Source organism: Ambystoma mexicanum, chromosome 7p (assembly GCF_040938575.1).
Source record: "Ambystoma mexicanum isolate Mex_15411 chromosome 7p, UKY_AmexF1_1, whole genome shotgun sequence".
In the NCBI taxonomy this organism is placed as follows: Eukaryota; Metazoa; Chordata; class Amphibia; order Caudata; family Ambystomatidae; genus Ambystoma; species Ambystoma mexicanum.
Genome location: NC_090939.1, coordinates 76127052 through 76144159, shown reverse-complemented (window position 1 = coordinate 76144159; position 17108 = coordinate 76127052). Strand labels below are relative to the sequence as shown.

At 44.1% G+C, this 17108-nt stretch overlaps 1 long non-coding RNA gene across 1 annotated transcript; it reads left to right on the top strand.

Moving 5' to 3' along the window:
* The first annotated feature begins 1216 nt into the window (after window positions 1-1216).
* On the top strand, window positions 1217-13896 carry LOC138525707 (uncharacterized). The gene is made up of 4 exons (XR_011283416.1): window positions 1217-1353; window positions 5025-5197; window positions 10028-10132; window positions 13617-13896. It is a non-coding gene; the product is annotated as an uncharacterized lncRNA (long non-coding RNA).
* The last annotated feature ends 3212 nt before the right edge of the window (window positions 13897-17108 follow it).

The window sequence follows — 17108 nt, the reverse complement described above, 5'->3', positions numbered from 1 at the left end:
AGACTAGTACAGGATCACTAGCGAGAGCCAGAGAGGAAAAAAGGGAAGAAAATCTTCCGAGGATGCATGTGCGTCCAGTCCCGAACAAGCGGAGAAAAGGACTGATGGGCGATGCGCGGAGCAGAGCCAAGGTGGGTGGGGTTACACCGCGTGCCGCGCCCCGCGCAGAAAGAGAGGAAGGACACATTTTTGAAAAAAAAGTTGAGATGCTTTTTATAAAGTACTCAGGTCCCACAGGACGGAGAGATGTCCCATAAGTATGGAGGAAAGGGGACAGACGTAGGAGTACCACATTTATTGCATCACCTCCTGCTCCTCGTATCACAAATCATAGGGTGTTTTACTTCTGGCTCCCCCTTATCAGCTGCCCCTGCCTGAAGCTTCTTCTGGGCCTATCAAGGACCACACAAATCAACTGAATTCTGATGGATTTAGGTATTCTATTTTATGGGATGACCATTCTCCTGGGGGGTGCTAGTGCCCTAAATCCAGACTGGACATTTTGGCAGCTCAGGACCTCTACCCTGGCTTCCATGGGTTAGTCCTTCGAGAGGGGTGTAGCCCAGCCCGTACTTAGCCATTCACATTCCTTTCTGCTTTCGCAGGCCTACAGCTCGATAAAATGACATTATATCTGTTCGGCCTGAAGGGCTCTATGCTCGATTTCACTGCTGGGGCTTGGGAAGGGGAGATGATTTAAACTCTTTATCACACTACACTACCATACTCCCAAGAGGGACTGCAAAGTACTAGGCCTCACTTCCAATATGGCACTGCTTCGGCATTTCTTGTGGCTAGACCAGGGTCTACATCATCATTGCTACATACTATATTTTGACTACTATGCTACAATATCACCCACACCCTATACCTGGGCCTATCTACACTTCCATGACTATTATGAAACAACTATATTAATTCTCCCACTTTTCAGCCCTCACAGCCATGCACTTCCACATGCGCTAATAGATTTTCCTGACCGGGAATCCTTTGGGTATGCATGGAGCTGAAAGTGCTAGTTTTCACACATATTCGACTCGGCTGAAAATCTGAACACACAGTCCTTGTTTGAAAGGCAGCACAGGTGTCCAGACTGTGAACACAAAATGAAGCATTGCGAAAGAAGGGGGACGATTTCAAAGGCGTTCCACGAACATCCTTGAAGCAGAATCCGCCCAGGAAAGACAACGCCCAGTGGGTGCAGTTCAACAGATGAGACCATAAGACCCACCCGTGGTGCGAGCGTCACTGTGTAGACTCCGAGAACCACACTGCTCCGACTCGTTTCATAAACGGAGGATTTCCAGATCAGAAGCAGCAACTTTGAAGCTCCAAACCAAGATCTGAACATAGGTACGTGAAAGAGCGCCCCCTGTTCCTAAGACCACATATGACCCGGAATTGAAATCCTTTCACTTGGAACCCATTCCTTAATTCCACCCAAAACACCAGTAAGTGGACGGAACCCCCCCCTACTATTCTTAGAGAGGGAACTCTGCCCCCACAGGTCAGATGAAGGGTCGGATGAAGGGAGGAGATCACATTTTCCCATATAAGTGTTAGTCAGTGAAGCCAGCCCCTAACTCAAGGGAGGAGACGACTATATTTCGTGTAAGTGCTAGCCAGTGGAGCCAGATTCCCCCATTCACACACAGTCCAGCTTACGGAGGAGAGAGCTGTGTCTCATGTAAGTGTTAGCCAGTGGAGCAGACCTCTCCCTTCCTCATAAACACTGAGTCCAACTAAGGGAGGGGAGGACTGTGTCTCATGTAAGTGTTAGCCAGTAGAGCAGACCTCTCCCTCCCCTATAAACACTGAGTCCAACTAAGGGAGGGGAGGACTGTGTCTCATGTGAGTGTTAGCTACAAGAGACAGACACCCCTTCCTCCCCATACACACACAGCCCTGCTGAGGGAGAAGAGGACTGTGCCTTGTGTATGTTTTAGCCAGTGGAGCCAGCGCCCCCCCATACACACACAGTCCAGCTAAGGGAGAAGAGGACTGTGTTTTGTGTTAGCGTTAGCCAGTGGAGCAGCCATCTCCCTCCCCCATACACACAGAGTCCAGCTAAGGGAGGATAAGACTATGTCTCGTGTAAGCGTTAGCCAGAGGAGCCAGACACCCCACCTCGCCCCCCCATTCACACAGAGTCCAGCTAAGGGAGGCGATAACTGTGTTTTGTGTAAGTGTTAGCTAGTAATGCCAGACACCTCCCATATACACAGAGTCCATCTAAGAGAGGAGAGGACTGTGTCTCATGTGAGTGTGAGCTACAAGAGCCAGACACCCCTTCCTCCCCATACATACACAGACTTGCTAAGAGAGGAGAGGACTGTGTCTCGTGTAAGTGACATCTAGTGGAGCCAGCACCCCCCATACACACACAGTCCAGCTAAGGGAGGAGACGACTGTGTTTTGTGTGTTAGCTAGTAATGCAAACACACACAGCCCAGCTAAGGGAGGAGAGGACTGTGTCTCGTGTAAGAGGCATCCAGTGGAGCCAGCGCCCCGCCATACACACACAGTCTAGCCAAGGGAGGAGATGACTGTGTCTCATGAAAGTGTAAGCCAGTGGAGCAGGCATCTCCCTCCCCCATACACACAGAATCCAGCTAAGGGAGGAGATAACTATGTTTTGTGTAAGTGTTAGCTAGTAATGCCAGACATCTCCCATACACACAGAGTCCAGCTAAGAGAGGAGAGGACTGTGTCTCATGTGAGTGTGAGCTACAAGAGCCAGACACCCCTTCCTTCCCATACATACACAGACTTTCTAAGAGAGGAGAGGACTGTGTCTCGTGTAAGTGACATCTAGTAGAGCCAGCACCCCCCATACACACACAGTCCAGCTAAGGGAGGAGACGACTGTGTTTTGTGTGTTAGTTAGTAATGCCAAACACCTCCCATACACACACAGCCCAGCTAAGAGAGGAGAGGACTGTGTCTCGTGTAAGTGGCATCCAGTGGAGCCAGCGCCCCGCCATACACACACAGTCTAGCTAAGGGAGGAGATGACTGTGTCTCATGAAAGTGTAAGCCAGTGGAGCAGGCATCTCCCTCCCCCATACACACTGAGTCCAACTAAGGGAGGAGAGGACTGTGTCTCATGTGAGTGTTAGCTACAGGAGCTAGACACCCCTTCCTCCCCATACATACACAGACTTGCTAAGGGAGGAGAGTACTGTGTCTCGTGTAAGTGTTAGCCAGTGGAGCCAGCACCTCCCCCCCCCCCATTCACACACAGTCCAGCTAAGGGAGGAGAGGACTGTGTCTCAGGTAAGCGTTGGCCAGAGGAGCCAGGCACTACCCCTTCCCCCATAAACACACGCAGTCCAGCTAAGGGAGGAGACAACTGTGTTTTGTGTGTTAGCTAGTAATGCCAAACACCTCCCATACACACAGAGTCCAGCTAAGGGAGGAGAGGACTGTGTCTCGTGTAAGTGGCCTCCAGTGGAGCCAGCACCCCTCCACACTGTGACATGTTGAGAATCAGGTACTTGTTATCATCCTGCCGCTGTTTGTTTTGAGTTGTGTTTGTCATCTGCACGTTTGCGAGTCAAAGCCAACACCATCAGGTCCTTCAGCTGGGCGCTTAATGTTTATCTGCACCAAAAAAAAAACAGTAAGTAAAATGTTTTTTTTATTTTTTATTATTGTTTTGGTTTATATAAATCTTTACACAATTGAACAGAATTTCAATATAATCACAATACACTCAAAAAACAATTAGTATATATAACACTACAAATACACCTTAAAAATGATTTACAAAGATTCACACTTATTACAGATTCCTTAATAGAAGATCAACTTATTATAACTTTGAAAACCGTATCACTACTTATCAATTCATCTTCCTCTAAAAACTCGACAAATTCATAAGTGGTTCAAAAAGGTCCATTTCATGTCCTTGTTGTCTGCATTTTCCTGTTGCACTGCAGATGTTAGCCCATCATCATAGCATCAGCTGCGTGCCTGTGTCAAAAAGTGATGAGAAGCAGCTGCTGCTATCACACAGGCTCTTTTGGAGTGTGTCTTTAACGTGATAGGAGAGTTCACAGGGCTCGCAAGCCTTTCCTTGTCAGGTTGAAGATGTTCAGCTAGTCCTGGCGTTCAAGTTCCCGTCACTTTGTATCCGGAGATAGGGTACAAAATACAGCACACTACTCAAGTCACAGGTCTAAGCTCACATTTACCTGATAACCCGGTGCAAATTGCCTCTCACACTAAACCTGCGCAACTTCGAACATAACGATGTAACTCGTGTCCCAGCCGCTCCTTCCGCCGGCTTGCAGCTCTCCTCTATTGGATGGCCAGTCTTGCTTACATGCTGTTACCATGTGTTAACCCCCCCCCCCACTCTCTACCCCTTAGACACACCATTGCAAGCAAAGCCTTGAGGCAGCCACTGCTTTGGATTCAGTACTGCACGTATACAACGAAAAAAACACTATATTAAAGGGTATGAAAAGGACCTGATCTGAAAGCCTGCACGTGCAGAGCTTCACATGCGAGCTCTGAATGTTACTTAAAAATCCGTGTGAATAATAAAGGAGTGACTTTAGGTGAGGCGAGGTGAGAAAACATGGCAGTAGCTTGTGAACATTAATAGATTTATTTGAATTCAGCATTTTCTCCTCAGCAAATTACTAAAGTGTGACACAACAGCAAACATGCTCGACTGCAAATTGAGTGGATTTATCCAGGGAGGGCAGGTACACCCCGATTTACTAACAGGGACTGGCCCTGCTATGACGTCCGTCCTCTGACGTCACTTCCTGTGGAGGTGAGCATTCCCTATGCTACTTAATGCCCAACTTAGGTTTTCTGGGCTTGTGTTCTGCTTCCCGAGCGTCAGTTGCTTCATTCTGGGGAGATTGGGGGGCGGGGAGGAGTTTCCTATATGTTGGCAAGCTAATGTATATAAACTGAATTTAACTTTTGTCTTCTCGTTACACTGCTTTTTTAACATAATATTGCACTGTGACATTTTCTCTTCCCAATTCTTTCTTACTCTCTCGCAGGAAGCACCACACGGACACCTTACAGAAGCTTCCAGTCACTTTGCTAGCGCCTTGACACCTTGACTTGTCCTTCTCTGCAGCACCTCTCCTTCCCCGCCATCATGTCCACAATGCTAGGAGGTTTCTCTGAGTAACAAAAAGCCAACTCCGAGGTCAAAGAGCTGTGCAAAAAGGTAAACACATCGAATACTATCAGCCAACTGTTGCTAAATCAGGTCAGTGTTGACATCATTAAAGAGGCACGGAGGCGATTCAGAAAGAAGTTACTCTGACTTTCCTGGAGTATGTTAATCGAATGACATAGAATGCACTGTTAGTAACTATGGCATAATGCTGACTTACTGCAAGTACTCATAATATCATGTTTGTGAATTTAATAGCACTCTCCAGGTTAATGCCGAGGGTAAATCATTGTGAACTGGCCCTATTGCATTTTAGGGGGACACGCAATTAACCCGGATGTGAAACCTGGCACAACTATTAGAATCCAAAAATAAAGTCATTTAAGTGGCTGCGCTAATATTTGGACCACTGAGGTGTGTTGTAACCATCCCTATGTTTACCCTAATGGGTCTGTGTCGATAGCACTGGAACAATTATCACGAGAAAAGCAAGGCAAGTGTTTAGGCTGCACAGCTCCATATAAGACTGGAACAATTATCCTGTGAAAAACAATGTTCATGAGAAAAGAAAGGCAAGTGTTTAGGCTGCACAGCTCCATATACGACTGGAACAATTATCCTGTGAAAAACAATGTTCATGAGAAAAGAAAGGCAAGTGTTTAGGCTGCACAGCTCCATATAAGACCGGAACAATTATCACGAGAAAAACAAACACTGGAACAATTATCACTAGAAAAGCAAGGCAAGTGTTTAGGTTGCGCCGCTCCATATAACACTAGAACAATTATCATGAGAAAAGCAAGGCAAGTGTTTAGGGTTCCATATAACACTGGAATAATTATCATGAGAAAAGAAAGGCAAGTGTTTAGGTTGCACAGCTCCATATAAGACCGGAACAATTATCACGAGAAAAACAAACACTGGAACAATTATCACTAGAAAAGCAAGGCAAGTGTTTAGGCTGCGCTGCTCCATATAACACTAGAACAATTATCATGAGAAAAGCAAGGCAAGTGTTTAGGGTTCCATATAACACTGGAATAATTATCATGAGAAAAGAAAGGCAAGTGTTTAGGTTGCACAGCTCCATATAATACTGGAATAATTATCATGAGAAAAGCAAGGCAAGTGTTTAGGCTGCACAGCTCCATATAACACTGGAATAATTATCATGAGAAAAGAAAGGCAAGTGTTTAGGATTGCATATTACACTGGAATAATTATCATGAGAAAAGCAAGGCAAGTGTTTAGGCTGCACAGCTCCATATAACACTGGAATAATTATCATGAGGAAAGAAAGGCAAGTGTTTAGGATTGCATATTACACTGGAATAATTATCATGAGAAAAGCAAGGCAAGTGTTTAGGTTGCGCAGCTTCATATAACACTGGAACAATTATCACAAGAATAGAAAGGCAAGTGTTTAGGGCTCCATATAACACTGGAATCATTATCATAGGAAAAGAAAGGCAAGTGTTTAGGTTGCGCAGCTCCATATAACACTGGAATCATTATCATAGAAAAAGAAAGGCAAGTGTTTAGGTTGCGCAGCTCCATCTAACACTGGAACAATTATCAGGGAAAGAAAAAGGGAAGTGTTTAAGCTGCACTGCTCCATATAACATTTGAACAATTATCCTGTGAAAAGAAAGGCAGGTGTTTAGGTTGTGCAGCTCCATATAACAATGGAACAATTATCCTTTGAAAATAAAGGCAGGTGTTTAGGTTGCACAGCTCCATATAACACTGGAAGAATTATCAGTGAAAGAGAAAGGAAAGTGTTTAGGCTGCACTGCTCCATATAACACTGGAACAATTATCAGGGAAAGAGAAAGGAAAGTGTTTAGGCTGCACTGCTCCATATAACACTGGAACAATTATCCTGTGAAAAGAAAGGCAGGTGTTTAGGTTGTGCAGCTCCATATAGCAATGGAACAATTATCCTGTGAAAAGAAAGGCAGGTGTTTAGGTTGCACAGCTCCATATAACATTGGAACAATTATCAGGGAAAGAGAAAGGCAAGTGTCTAGGTTGCGCAGCTTCATATAACACTGCAACATTTATCACAATAATAGAAAGGCAAGTGTTTAGGGCTCCATATAACACTGGAATCATTATCATAGAAAAAGAAATGCAAGTGTTTAGGTTGCGCAGCTCCATATAACACTGGAATCATTATCATAGAAAAAGAAAGGCAAGTGTTTAGGTTGCACAGCTCCATATAACACTGGAATCATTATCATAGAAAAAGAAAGGCAAGTGTTTAGGTTGCACAGCTCCATATAACACTGGAATCATTATCATAGAAAAAGAAAGGCAAGTGTTTAGGTTGCGCAGCTCCATATAACACTGGAATCATTATCATAGAAAAAGAAAGGCAAGTGTTTAGGCTGCACAGCTCCATATAACACTGGAATCATTATCATAGAAAAAGAAAGGCAAGTGTTTAGGTTGCGCAGCTCCATCTAACACTACAACAATTATCAGGGAAAGAGAAAGGAAAGTATTTAGGCTGCACTGCTCCATATAACACTGGAACAATTATCCTGTGAAAAGAAAGGCAGGTGTTCAGGTTGTTCAGCTCCATATAACACTACAACAATTATCCTGTGAAAAGAAAGGCAGGTGTTTAGGTTGTGCGGGTCTATATAACACTGGAAATATTGTTTTGTAAAACGTATCAACAGCCCCAAGGAAAGAGGAGCAAACGAATTTTGCACTTTTTTGTGGCTGCCTATAGGACAGAATATGGGGTCAGAAGCATTGATGGTGGGGAAGTTGGTTTTCTCCAGTTTTATAACACACTGCAACATAATTATGCTCCATGCATGCATCTTTGCCGTAAAAAGTTAGTAATATTGCAAATGCACGAAAACCCTGTTCCTTGTTGAAGAAGAGACAGCAAGTCGCACAAAGTGATATGCTGCTTTTTTGGCACAATGCACCATACGTGTAATATAGCCATGTAATATGGCCATGTAATATAGCCATGTAACATAGCCATTTAATAACCATCTAATATAGCCATGTAATATTGCCAGGTAATATAGCCATGTAATATGGCCATGTATTATGGCCATGTAATATGGTGCCATGTAATATGGCCATCTAGTATAGCCATGTAATATGGCCATGTAATATGGCCATGTAATATAGCTATGTAATATAGACATGTGTGCTGGTTTTTAATGTTACCTTTGCTGTTCCATTCACTGGATGTAATAACTGCATCACACCAATTGCGTTGCGCAAGCACAATTTATGGGCCATCGCTCAAAGCTTATCAAGCACCAACCACTATTGTGCAAGATCCTTTGAACAAACATGCACATGTCACATAAATTGAGAAATACCAGTTCCACCTCTTCCCGTGCCAGGACGGAGCACGGGTTTTCACCATACAGCAAATGGACTTGCACGGGCACGCCTCCAATGCCAAGTGTCTCGGGAGGATAGCTCAGGGGCAACACACTCGACTAGGAAGCAAGACACTGGATCTGCATACAGAAGTAAACACCCCCTAAGTTAATTTACTTATTTTTATTTCACTATGTTTTTTACATGACAATATGCATATCACCACTCCAATGCAAGGTTTGTGAAGTGCACAATAACAATGCTTCACTGCACCATTACAGTGCCTCATGCTTGGTGTATACCTTGTTAAGCAGCACCCCAACAAAATCACTTCTGTTGACGGCTGCAGGGGTGTTGCTAGGTCTGGAAAAGATCTGAGGCTACGCTAATGTCGGGACTCGGGGCTAGATAGCCTTTTGGGTGTGTCCCCTAAGATTCTATCCGGGGCTACAACCAAAAGACCCGGGGCTATATCCCCTCTAGCCCCCTTCACCAACAACGCCGGTGGGCGACTGTTGCTATTATTGCAGTCATGCCATCCCAATAATGGGTGGCATGGTAGATGATAGCTTGAATGTAGATGGCATAATGCACCCTTGCGCGTTGGCGGGATAGGGTAATGGGGGACCTGTCATACTGTCCCAAAGTATATGGGGGATTAATGGTGCAACCTGACCTGATGATGCATGTGCTGGTTATGTATGTATGTGAGTTATATATGGGACACGTAACTGGGGAGCAATGGGAACTGTAGGGGGCATGTGCTGCCAGTTCCTTCCTGAATTGTAGAATAGGGCCGGTGTAATATGGGTTGGGTTGGTGTAGAGCAGGAGATGCTATGTGGGACTACAGTACAAATAGCAGCGCTCATATTTACTTGGGCCGGAGAGCTGGTGTACTTCCCTATAAGCATTCAGTGCATGGACTTACGGCCCATAGAGGTTTGCATGGAAACCCTCCTTTTTGTCGGAGAACCCCCTTTTTTTAGCCAAAAATGCTGAAATGTCTTCTCTCTTAAATATTCCTCATTCCAATGCAAGTAAATCATTAATTAATACTCCCGCTCTCCTTCCCTCCAACTCTTTCTCGGGTGTTACCAACTGCTTCCATGTATCTAGAGGAGCGCCGCGAGGGTCCTGCGTCTGTAGAGAGAGTCATTAGCAGCTGTTCAGAAACCATGCATTTAGTTGAGCTCGCAATGGGCAGTGCAGTGGAATTCCCTCACCAGTAGGGGGAGCAGGCAGGAGTGCAAGACTTTGCCTGGGGTTCTCTGCCTAGTCTAGATATTGCACCATGGGGGCGAGTCCCTGTGAACCCCTTAACCGTTGCCTAATGCTGCTTGATTGCTTGTCCCATGACCACAGGCCTGTTTTGCTTTTGTTCTTAAGCCCACCCCCTTCCGAAGGCCACTCCACTTGCTCAGCGTTCCACACTGGGCAATTGTTTTTATGATGCATAGTCTGTGACTTTCTGAAAAAGTTCTGATTAAGAAAAAACTGTAATTCTCTTTTTGTTACTTTCTAGATAAAGAATGATGTGAGCAAACAATTGGACGGGGTAAACTTTGCAACCTTTGAAGCTCTCTCCTTCATTGAACAGGTTGTTGCTGGAATTATATATATAATCAAGGTAAAGGACGGTGACGCAACATCATACCTGAGGTTTTTGCACGTGGTTAATCCTTTCAGCTTGTCTGTCTGTACCCTAAGGGTGAAATGAGAGGATCGCCCATCAGGCAGTGGCAGATCTAAGGCAAAAGGTCAGAGTTGGGACTGATGATGGGGCAGGGTTCATGGTGAACCAAAGATGGGTGATCTTGGGGCATTTCATGGGTAAATATTTCAATAAGATATGAGAGAGATGGGTGATCGAAGAAGGTGACTGACTTCCTTAATTGCTCTTACATCAATCACATACAAGTCACGAGATATTCCAACATTTTGTCTAGGATTTTGGAAAAAACATGTACACTTCTGAAGCTAACATCTATTGCAATGAATGACGCTGATAGTTACAGATTTAAAAAGATATCTAAACTATTCGGATAAAGACATATGCACCGAAGACATGACATATTGAACATATTTAGACAAGGGTTTCAGACAATAACATGTCCTATTTGACAGCAAAGACAAGAAGGTTAACCCATTAGAAGCAGTAAAGGTTGACAGTGTAAAACTACCAGATTAAAAGGGAATCTTCTACTAAAAGACTTTTCTAGGCAAACACAGAGTACACGTAAGGAACGCATTGTATCTGTACATGGTCTATCGTCGAAAGAGCCAATAATTGCATGAATTGATAACTATATCAACTTAAAGCTTAAGTAAAAATGTCTAACTTCATTACAATTTACAGTCATAAAATTCCTCTGTGGGAATCCCCGACATGAGGTAGAGATCCCAACTTATAGAATTGTTCAACTTCCTACCATGACACATTTGTGATTCAAAACTAGGGAAATTCTGATTGGGGAGAGTATATAGGATTTGAGTGAACATCAGAAGGATGTCAGGTATTCTTCATATCAGCAAGACAACGGCTTTGTTCTCATTGATCAGGTTTTGTTTTTAAAAAATAGTAAACATGCCTGAATAGATGTGTTTTAGAATCTGTTTTAAGATTAATAACTTTTCTGGTTTCGGGAACGATCCTGGAAGAGCACCAAACAGTTTTAGGAATGAGGTAAAAAAGGTTGGACGTCATTGGGGATTTTTGATTTTGGGTGTTAATGGGTTCCCATTGGTGAACACAGAGAGCACATTGTTTGTACTAAGGTTTTCACTGGGCATCGCCAACAGTAATGCAATGGAGTGAACCCCAAAAAATGTCTTAGGGCTGAACACAGTGATGAACAGTAATGGAAAGTCAGTGTTTGCGAAAGATGGTTGTGAGATATTGCAAAACAATGACAGTAATTACATCAAATATTAGAGATTAGATTCCTGACAAATGGTCCTTTTATTCATTGTCTAACGTGGGAGGGTAATCGAGATGTTCAAGTTCAATGCCACTGAATAATGTCATTGGTAATTCCATGAGCCCTGGGTAAGTGTGAGAAATAGGGAAGAGGCACAAGGCAAATTGATGGATCTACAGGACAGAAATAAAGGAAGCTACCAAAAGAAGAAATTGAACCATCCATCGTTGGTCACAGGCACCCCAGAAAGCTAAACGAGTATCTGTTTCCTGGAGTGGGACCATCCGGGAAGTGCAGAAGTCTTCTGGCAGAGTTTCTTGGCTGTCAGGACAGTAAGCAGTGTAAGCTGGTCCTGGGAAAAATCGTTATTTGGAAGTAGGTGAAGTCAAAAAGTCATTGATGAAATCAGGTTTTTCCTGGTGATTCAATGAAAGCAAAAGGGGTGGTGGTGGTGAATTGCGGTGTAATCAGGGACATATCATTGTGTGTAGATCACTTCAGTATATGTGAGAAGAAAGGATTTATATTAAATTAAATCATTTATCAAAATACTTGCACATTTATTTGTCATATCAGCACACATGATGATTTAACAGGACATAAAGATTTCATTCCGAATTTGACAGTCATTTAGGAGGAAATACTGCTAACCTCGGTTGTCATTACCACATCCCATTCAATTAGAATTTGCCATACATAATAGTTGGAAGGAAGGAGTTATTTCCCATTCTTGGAGTTCATAGAGGACTTTGGAGAATTTACCACAGGAGACATGTGACAATTGCACCCATTTCTGTCATTAAAGTGGAGGATCCACCTTGTGGTAAATGTTCCACTGCGAGGGCATACATGTACTTTGTTTGGTGTGGAAAAAAGTGTTATCATTTTGTTATTACAAAAAGAATTGTCAGTAAAAGAATTAGCACCATATTTTCACTGCCAATCTTGTAATGAACACCATATAGTAACAAGTGCAATTCAATATAATACCTGTGCCAAAGCCTGGCAAGGTGTGATCCAATCACAGGGTTTCAATGAAGTCACTAATGTGTCAGTGAGGTATAAATGCATTAATAATCTATAGTTCTGACCATTAAAAAAATTATGCCATCAAAGCATCAAGGAAAAGTGGAAAACATATGCTATGTGTTTCGGCCTGCAAAACACAATATTTTAAGGGCCTTCATCAGGAGAAACAAATTTACACAAAATAAATCTGGGATACAGTTAGCACCTCTGATTTACATGTGACTATTCTATGTTAATAATATTTGTGCAATGGCAATTTCCTTTATCCCAGCGCACAGTCACTATGAATTGTGTATAGACAACACGATGAGCCATAGGTGACAAAATTGTGATACCAAAAAGCTATGTGCAGAAAATCAGCCTCCTGCACTATACACCCCCCTTTTCATCCATATTCAAAGATTCAACAATCCCATTAAAAATAAAGCTCAATCACCACTGTATATACTTTTGTTTCTCACGTAAACATAAATGATACAGAGAAAAACAACATTTGTTTGTACCGGGCAGCAGTAAGAAGAAGTAGATGCTTGGGGTTTCCTAAAGATTGTATTCTGCACAATGTGATCATTTTGGTATTTTTTGGAAGTGTGAACTGTCCTTTCTTTGTGCTGAGGAGTTGTGGGAATACATACACGAAAATGGCCACAGTGGTGGCTGTAATGGTTGTTAATGGCTGCCAAAACTACTTAAAAGATGCACTGTGGAAACGGCGAAGGGAGCTTTTGCGGCCTATTTCACTTTCCATGGTGGTCAAGAAGAAGGGGTTCAAGCACAGACTGGGAATGATGAACGGAAAGATAAAATATAACACTTTTTTTAAATAGCAACATTGGGGATGAAGGGGCATTTGTGAAATGGAATACTGGATGAGACAGCCAACAGAAAGATTAGAATACACCATTTTGTCTGCAGATATAGCCAGCATTTCTAGACTTCTGATTGGCTAACGGCTAAGAGATAGCTGCTAAAGCATTATAGGCACCACCGTTCTTGACATGAGATCAATTCAACCTTGGCCAAGCTAAGCTAACCATCTCGCCTCCATACGTTCCCCAGGCCGGAAGCAAAGGAGAAGGTGGGCTTGAGGGTTTATGAGAGGGAAACAGCCATCTTCCCATTCCACATTCACTAGGTGATGGCACATGTCCTTCTTTCTTGCAGATCTTAATTGGGGGCGACCGCTGCATACACGTGAAAGTGTTTGTACCCCTATCTTTCCGGAATGAAGATCCAGTGGTGGAGGGGATTCAGGACGGTAAGAACACGAAGGAGAAGATTGCTGTCTTCTGAATCATGATCTCGGCTCCGCTCGCCTATCATCCCATCGACTCTCCCAGGAAGCCACAACTACTGCCTCAAAGAACGAGAAGAAATACACCGACTGACTTGTGGTCCTATATCTGTACTTGAGCGCTAATAAAATAATTGTTCCTTTTGCAAAGTCTATGAATTCTGTGAGGGGTCATTCCTATTGACCAATTCTGTAACCCTATAAGTGCCGACTCCACTAAGTTTATCTGGATCTGTAGCTCCTCTGGTATAAGATGGAAAGCATTTTTCCAAAAAGTAGTTACATCGCTCTGCCTTCCCAATTCATATATCCCTGCCAGCACAAGTATATCCTGGTCAAGATGTTCTATAACTTGTTCCTAGCACTGTCACACCTCACCTGATCGCTTCCGCTAATCAAAAATATTCGGTCCATTCAGAGTCTTCATCTCCTACATTACCTTCCCATTAAGAGCTCAGGTGTGGTTTCCCTGGGAGATTTGCTCCTGCTAGAATGGTGTACCACCACGCTGCCACCATCTGTACCCTGCTGAGAGGTCTAATGGACCATTGCAAGTGAGAATCCTCAGTTGGTCCCCCTTTTGCAGGGGTCTGCACCCTTTGGATCTCCAGATGTTTTGGACCACTACTACCAGGGTATACAGTGATATTAACGAATGTACAACAACGAATAACTTGTATAACAAATAAAGAAATAACAAAAAATGTCTTTTTTTTTGTTAAAAGTATATATGGAGGTGGGGTAAGGGATTAAAATGGGTGGGAGGGTATTGGGGTGGGGTAATACATCTGGGGAAACAAGGGGCTTGGGGGGGACCACCCAAAGTGAGAAAAAAAAAGAATTTAACATTTCTTCGTTATTTTTAATGGGTTATAAAGGTTTTCCGTATTGGTTGATTTGTTAATATCACATGGAACCACAACTCCCAGTAGCCCTAGCCAGCATAGCCAATGGTGAGGAATCATGGGAGTTGCAGTGCAAAGCATCTGGAGAGCCCCAGTTTGCAGGCCTCTGCTCTACTGAAAGTTTCATCTTCCCCAGATACTCTCCCATTTGCACATATTTTCAGAAGTCTTAACGGTCCCTCAGAACTCTCCCTGGAAGACTGCAAAGGACTTAATGCACCCTGTATTGGCCATATCAGCCACTCTCCTGAATCCCCCTGTCATGCCATTCCTTCTGCCACTCTACTCTGTGCCCTATCTTTAGTTCTGCATTACATCAGACCGCCAAGCTTGCCCATGTATCCAAAAGTTTATACACTTTTCAATTGGGGTTGCATCAGGTCTTTTTGGGCAATGCCTGTCCTATGTTTATTTCTTTTATTTTTGGAGTTCACTGCATAACTTAATTGCTGTTAGGTGTTTTTGGCAGATTTTGGGGGGGAATATTCCCAGATGACTTTTAGAACAGAAGAGTCTTGAATTTTGCGATCAAAGGCTTTCTGCACACCACTCCATCGATCCTTATACTCAATTGTGAACTCTGACTCACTAACATTGACTTGCTTAGGCTTGTGAGAATGCATTATTTAAAATGAGCTGTACACAACATAGCATACGCTGCTCTAGTGCTCTCTCCCTTTCCCGTTATAACTCTCTTTCTTTCTACATGGGTGTGTTGGGCGCTTGTTTGTTAGAGCCACCCCAGCCATTAATGACAGCAGCACGACCAGAGAAAAAACACAGGTATCTTGAAGGAGGGACTGGGTGCTGGTTTTATGGTAAAAAGTACCAGAGGTGGGGATTAAGCCTGGTATTTGGAGACATATCTTGTCATTGATTGTGTCCTGCAGGAATGCCGCCATTACACTGAGGGTCCATTGTCTGTATGGAATAGGTCAGGTAGGGTAGGCTCTTGGCTTGGGGAGGGGTGAGGGGGGCGTCAGGGCTCTGACACACTTTGTAAGGGGCCAGAGAACCAGGGTGCAAGGTATACAATTTGCTTTCAGCCGGTATTCAGCTGCTCGGGCCCTGGGAAATCCTGTGGCCATTGCTCGCATGGAGAAAACCCCCCCATGCATGAAAAGATATTGGAGTAGGGGATCCCCTGCACCATATTGTGTGAGAGCAGAAACCCCAACGTTGTCCAGTTGCCAATGCAAGAGTGGCAGAATCCTGTGGTCTTCAATGTGTGACCGTCAAGATGTTATTTTCTGGCAGCTGTCAGAGGTGGAGCCACAGTAGCCCCCATGGAGCTGGACTGTCAGGAGAGCTGAGAGCATATATTGGGGACAGGGCCTCGGAGAAACACTGAGTGTGTTGTGCAGGGGAAGGAAGGATTGAAGAGAAATGTGCAGAGGCACTGGCTTAAGACCACGGCTGGAGGGGGACGGGGGGAGCAGTGGGAAGAGGAGCAGTGATTAGGCTCCAGTGCTCAAGTTGGGGAGTGCCAAGCAATCAAGTGTTGCCTATTTAGCCCTGTTTTCAATAAAGTAAGAACAGATAGCGCGTTAGACTGGTTGGGTAAGTAGGCTGTACCTCAAAGGTGCCTGAGGAGAGCAATACCCCCCAGCATGGGACTTGAGATGAGAGTGTTGCCCAACACTCCTTCATATAGGGCTCTTGCTGATAAACCTGCTTGAGGAGGTGATAAGGGGGTTTCCTTATTCCATTGGATAATCTGTTTGGGAAAGTCTGGGGAGACCTCTGTGCTTCTGCAGAATCCCACTCCCCAAGATAAGGCAACTGAATAGCAAGAGGTTTGGGGGGTTCCCAGGGATGGCATGGATACTAAGACACCCACTGAGGTGGCGACAAAACAAGACATCAGGGTTATCCTGCAGAGATAATGGCCCTGCCTGCATACATTAGGCATCCACTGCAGAGCTGCACGGATGGGTGGAAAAAGTGGAGGACAAGACGGAAGCGCTGGAGAACAACCAATGCTCCACTGCTCTCTTAGAGCTTAGATGTGAGTCCAGGCTGATGGAACTGGAGAAGCAAGTGCCGGAGATGGGGATCAAGATGAATGATATTGAAAATGGGGAGCAGAACTGCAATCTGCAAGTCCCGGGGGTCTCGGAGAAGGAGGGGGGATACCAAAGGACACTGGGAAGATTGCTAAGGCCATCATCAATTAGCTGTTTTTAGGTGGAAGGAGGGAAACAAGTGATTTTGAGAGGGTACAAAGAGGAGGAGGATGGGGAAAGATCTCAGTTCAACAGTGGTTAGATGTCACTTCAACCTACTGCTCTTCACTACACTGTAGCCACCGCTCCCCTACTTTTTAGGCCAAAGTGCTTCACTTTTTGAGGAATCCACACTTCACCTCCTTTCTTTTCTGCTCCTCATTTCATCATGAGCAACCCCCTTCAGGGTTTCAGGATTCTCTGATACTGCATCAAAACCTGGTGAGTTAAT